The sequence below is a fragment of the Gymnoscopelus braueri genome (assembly GCF_963280865.1).
Source record: "Gymnoscopelus braueri genome assembly, chromosome: 24".
Lineage (NCBI taxonomy): Eukaryota > Metazoa > Chordata > Actinopteri > Myctophiformes > Myctophidae > Gymnoscopelus > Gymnoscopelus braueri.
In genome coordinates, this window is record NC_137626.1 from 8670578 (window position 1) to 8676899 (window position 6322).

At 42.9% G+C, this 6322-nt stretch overlaps 1 long non-coding RNA gene across 1 annotated transcript in view; it reads left to right on the forward strand.

Annotated features, from left to right (window-relative positions):
• The window catches only part of LOC308080286, a 408660-nt gene that overhangs the window by 102910 nt on the left and 299428 nt on the right, over nt 1-6322 (forward strand). The window lies entirely within an intron of this gene.

Sequence of the window (6322 nt, forward strand, 5' to 3'; positions counted from 1 at the left end):
GGAAATGTTCCTAATATTGGGGGACAAGACATGGTGTCCCCAATTAGATTTGACAGATTTTTCGGGTAGGTCTAAGGGTAGAGCTGTTGGGGTATGGAATGAATGAAAGCATGAATGAATTAATGAATGAAAGCATGAATGAATGAATGAAGTCAATGTGAGAGACACTGTTTAGCACATCATTATCAGTGTGGTAGTGTGTGTGTGTGTGTGTGTCTCTCTCTCTCTCTCTCTCTCTCTCTCTCTCTCTCTCTCTCTCTCTCTCTCTCTCTCTCTCTCTCATATCCCATCTCTTGTCTTTACAGTCAGGAAGGCCTATACATTAGTATGCACAGATTGTGTCTGTTCAACGCCTTCTTTGTGTCTCAAGCATAATATCCAAGCACAGCCTCAAAATGACACTATATAGGCCGGGCATCATAAACAGTAAACACCTCAGTGTCAATTTAACTCCGGGAGTGTTACAAATGTAACCAAATGGACCCCTAAGTTTCCATTTCCCTTTGGTTACATTTGTACACTCTCAGAGTCACTGAATGGATACATTTACACCAAGACCTTTCAAGTCAGTGTCACAATGCCCTCTCCTCCTGTGCTCCAAACCCATGTGAGCATTTTACATGTCACACATTTAGCCAGTCCTTCAATCCTCACAGATCTGATCCATCGATTGTTGCGTACTGCAGCCATACATTTTTAATCATCCTAGATTAACGCGCAGTTTGGTGGATATGTTATGGGATTAGCGTATGTCTGTTATCAAGGTCTCTGAGTGCACAATGACCCATCAGATGAAGCTTTGACCTGAGCTCACAGCTCACAGATACAGGAGCAGTGAGCAGCTAAACTCTGTGGGCACCTCGATGTCAAATTGGCTATTCTTTTCCAAAACGTTAAAAAAATATATATACATATGGTCTGAAGTAGTATAGCTGCTGCCTACATGATTTGAATATGCACGGTACATCATTATCACAGCCAATCTGTATGAAGCTTACCCACAAACTGAAGCTCATAAGTGCAATGTCTCCCCTGGCCAAGTCGGGAATGTCTCTTAGATCTGAGAGCGGTAGAACTGTCAAATGTGGCCCGGACTGCTGGCGTAGCGGTCCCGACGGCCTTTGCTGCGCGTCACTCCCCATCTCTCTCTCTCTCTCCCCATTTCCTGTCAGCCTACTTATCCTATCAATGATAAAGGCATAAAAAAGCCCCAAAAAAAAATCGTTAAAGAAAGAAATGTCAAATCTGGTCTCTCAAATCCCATGTGGGACATAAAAGTTATAGCCTATGGATCGCAGCTTTAAATGGACGAGGGAACCAACAAGAATGTAATCAGATGACCCCAGTGGATTTTGTTCCATTTCCTGGAACTCGCTGAACTCAACTCAAATGTGTTTTTTTTTTGGTAAGCTGATATCCCTTTAAAGGAGAATACCGGACAAATTAAGTGTTGTCTTTGATGTCTCGTTACTCACCTACCGACGTGAAAAGTGGCGTTCTTTTTTTCCATAGATTCCCCTGTCGTAATTTTTTAAACCCCCTCCGTTGTCATAATGGGAGCGCGTGGGTTAGGGAGATTCGTCTATTATAACCGATCCAAAGTTGTTTTTTTCTCTACTGCTAGTCATTGTGGAGTCTCATGATAGTCAAACATGCGCTGAAAATTCCTGCGAGGCCACCGTTAATGGCGAACGATTTAACACTGGATGCTTGTTTCTTTCCAGAACCTGGCAACTCGTGTTGCCAGGTTCTGGAAACAAGCAACCAGTGTTAAGAACGCCACTTTTCACGTCGGTAGGTGAGTAACGAGACATCAAAGACAACACTTAATTTGTCCGGTATTCTCCTTTAACACTTAAACCCCATATGGTTGAATGGAGTCCCTCAGGGCTCTACACTAGTGTATTTTCTGTTTTCTGTTATTGGTGGGAAAGCTTTCGCTTGAAAATAGCCGATTGCCAAGCTCACAACGCGTTGCAACGTATGACGACGACACACTTAAGAGGAAGAAGAATAGTGTTTGTTCAAGTATCAGAGGTCTACGGCATCTCTCCAGGCCTTTAGTAAAACAGAAAATGCATTTTCAGGGTTAAGGATACCAATTGAGGACCCCCTGGGGGTCTCCGGACCTCGGTTTGAGAAGCGCTGTTGCTAATGGAGCCCGGCAGTGATGTGGTGGAGAGCATGTGTTCCAACTGATGAGACAGAGAACTGGAATAGATCAAACAGTGACTGCATCTGACCAGCTGGGTTTTAGACACCCACACACTCACACACTCACACACTCACGCGCGTGCACGTGCACGCACACGCACGCACGCACGCACGCACGCACGCACGCACGCACGCACGCACGCACGCACGCACGCACACACACACACACACACACACACACACACACACACACACACACACACACACACACACACACACGCGCACTATATGCAATATGTCCATCCATTGTTCTGTCTACCTATCTATCTATCAATCTATCTGCCCGCTCGCCCACCCAACCAACCACCCACCCATCCTCCATCCATCCATCCTCCCACCCACCCACTCATCCATCCATCCATCCATCCATGTTCTGTTTCTTCCTGTGCATACACACAGATCTGGTTCACAGATGGACACAGCAGTAAGTCCTGGCTTTGTGGAGGAGTTTGTGTGTGTGTGTGTGTGTGTGTGTGTGTGTGTGTGTGTGTGTGTGTGTGTGTGTGTGTGTGTGTGTGTGTGTGTGTGTGTGTGTGTGTGTGTGTGTGTATAGGAGGTGGGTGTATAGGATGTACAAATGCCAGATCATCCACCCATCATGGTAGTTTATATGAAACGATGTAATGACACATGTAGACACTTACGTCTGTGTGTACAAATTGTACAGTTACCATTGTAGCCGCTCCTCAACCATTTGAACCTATAGCATCCCTTATCCTGGGGGGAACATTCACCATAAATAGCCCGATCTACAAGCTCACAACACATCACGTTGCGACCACATTGTGAGCTTGTAGATCGGCTATTTTCGGTGACAGGATTTTCTGTGTGTAGTGAGAAGCGGACAAAGCACAGAGTCTAACCAAATCAACTAAGTATTAGTTTACCATGTATAGAGGGTTTAAGTGGTTGAAGGGGATGTAAGAAAGTTAAAGCTCTATTATATTCTGTAATCATTGCTATAGAGTGTTTGCTCAGTAACAGGGGTCTCTTCAGCTCTTTAGTAAACAGAAAATATATTTTCATGATCAATTATCAGCTTCAATTTTAGTGTTCCAGTTGCAATTTTGTCTGCTCTTTTTTTGTTTGTTTGTTTGTTTGTTTCATCTCTTCCAATTTCACTTGTTTATCCTCTGTTCTGAGTGAGTTCTCTCTCCTGATCGGATCAGATTGGTCTCCCAACCTGAGCATATGTTCTGTTTACTGAAGAGCTGAAGAGAAAGGGAGACAGACCCCTGTTACTGAACAAACACTATAGCAATGATTGTTGTGGGGATATAGAGCTATGGAACACTTATTAAACTAAAACTAAAAAATAATCAGTTAACTTTGCAGTTAGTAGTTAACCTAGACTCACAAGACTAAACTCTTCGCTCAATAGAAACTGATGACAGCTTTCATTGCTAAAACGGAGTGTAGAAACAAAGTAGTGTCTGTGCGGTTTTGAAGGTTTTGTTTGTTCATGCCTGAAGAAGGTACAGAGTTAGTGTTATGTGTGTCAATGTAACTTTCTTTCTTGGCCAGGTCTCCATTGAAAAAGACATGATATCTCAATTGGGCTTTTTTTTCTCCTCCTGGTTATATAAAGATTAAAAAGAGAAAGAAAAAAGACAGTACATGGCAGTGTGTGTGTGTGTGTGTGTGTGTGTGTGTGTGTGTGTGTGTGTGTGTGTGTGTGTGTGTGTGTGTGTGTGTGTGTGTGTGTGTGTGTGTGTGCGTGCGTGCGTGTGTGGGCTTGCATGTGCCTTTCCATCCCCTCGTGTGGGTGTGTGTTCAAAGTAGCATGTGTGTTCCGAGAGCGCGTTCTAAAAATAGCCCCGATTTTATTTAGATGTTAGAGAGAGAGAGAGAGAGAGAGAGAGATCTTAAATGAGTTGCCATAGCAACAGGCACGTTCCACAACCCTGCAGAGAGAGAGTGAGAGGATGAAGGCATGATAATATACCTCTCTCTTTCTCACTCTGTCTAGATTCTTCTCTTTCTCTCACTCCGCTCATCCCCCCCTCTCTCTCTTCATTCATCCTCCTCTCCTCTCTCTCTCTCTCTCTCACCCTGTGCTGAAAGGCTCGTCACCTGTCACTAATGTGACAATCTCAGGTTAAGCATGGACAGTCTGTAGCGGCCATTTATTCATCGGCTCACTGACTTGTGTTCCTTCCCTCCTATCACTGGCGGAATGCCAGCCGAGGGGTCACTAAAGCTCTCCCACCACACAGATTACAGCGGTTAGATTGTGTGTGTGTGTGTGTGTGTGTGTGTGTGTGTGTGTGTGTGTGTGTGTGTGAGCGCTGAATATTGGACAGAGCTCCTTTAATGGCGTTTCACAAAACTGTTAAAAGTTTGCTCCCCAAGTGTATTCACTATGGCTACGTAATCCAGCTTGGCCTCTGTCTCGCCCCCTCTCTCCCTCTCGTCCACTCACACACACACACACACACACACACACACACACACACACACACACACACACACACACAGGCACTTGCATTACTTTGCAAATGTCTCCAAAGTGTGTAAAGCTAGCCATCTGTGACGGGGGTGTGTAGTGTAGGCTATAATGACACACACACACACACACACACACACACACACACACACACACACACGGTTGTATATATTATCTCTGTCGGGTAGGAAACCTAATATGTCCAAAACTGTTACTTTTCAGGATTAAAATGTAAAAATAGCAAAAGCAGCAGATCTACAAGCTCAAAACGCGTCGCTTCGCGCCACGTTTCGAGCTTGTAGATCTGCTGCTTTTGATGCTTTTTGTGTGACGCTGTAGTGCGATCAATTAGGACGTTAATTTACGGAAAAAGTTAGAATATGGAGATAAACAGATAAGAGGTTTCCATGGGTAAACAGTATAGGTAGCAGACTTAGACAAGTCTGAGTTAAAGGGATAGTTCACCCCCAAAATGACTTTTTTTCTATCGATTAGTCACCCCATGGAGACTTGAATTCATGGATATTCTTTTGTTTTTGTCACATTCCTAAGCCAATAATTTGATGACCGGCAGAGGTTCCGGTGGGAGACACAAAGAGCCTCCGTTGTGTCTCCTACCGGAACCGCTGCCTACCGATCCGCTGGTCATCAAATTATCGGCTCAGGAATGCAACAAAAACTAAAAAATTAATTCAAGTCTCCATGGGGTGAAAAAAAATATGGAAATATCCCTTTAATTTTCACACAGCTGCTCGTTAGCGGTCAATAGAGTGAAGCGCTGCAAACACCTTTAGTGACAGACCGGCCCTTGAGATAATGGTGGTCACACGTGCACTCACACACACACACACACACACACACACACACACACACACACACACACACAATGCATGCACAATGAGTCTGTTTAACAGAGCACAAGATTACCATACAGTTAGTGCAGTATATACTGCTGTATGTCTGCTGCACTGTAAAATGTGATCATTAAAATAACTGTACATTGTTTTATCCTCTACCTGCTGTGCTATATTTCTGTCTCATTGTGAACTGACTGTGATTCTATTAGTGGTGATTTTAGTATTCTTTTAACTAGGACTAGTCTTAGATTTTAAATTGTAGAAAGGAATTTCCTTCAATTATGAATTTTATGTATTGTTGAATGACAATAAAGCTATCCATCTATATTTGTCTTTATAAAGGCACTTTACTAACAAGGAAAGTTTACTGTTGTTATAATACAAATAATAATAGTAACAATTATTATTATTATTATTGTCTGGTACAGTTGCTGTAGAATTTCTGTGGCCATTGCAGCTAAATGATTATCTGTCACGCAAAACCTTGTTAAATGAATAGTTCACCCAAAACATTACTTTTTTTCTATCAATAACACATCCCATGAAGCATTGAATTCATGGAGATTTCTTTGTTTTTGTTGCATTCCTAAGCCAATAATTTGATTACCGCCAGAAAGATGCTAATGTATCCAGTAGGAGACTCAAAGAGTCTCCATTGAGTCTCCTACCGGAGAGACCGCCAGTCATTAAATTATTGGCTTAGGAATGAGACAAAAACAAAATAATCTGTGTAATTGATAGAAAATATGTCATTTTTGGGGTGAACTACTCCTTTAATGTATTTTTGCTCTGGGTTACAACCGCT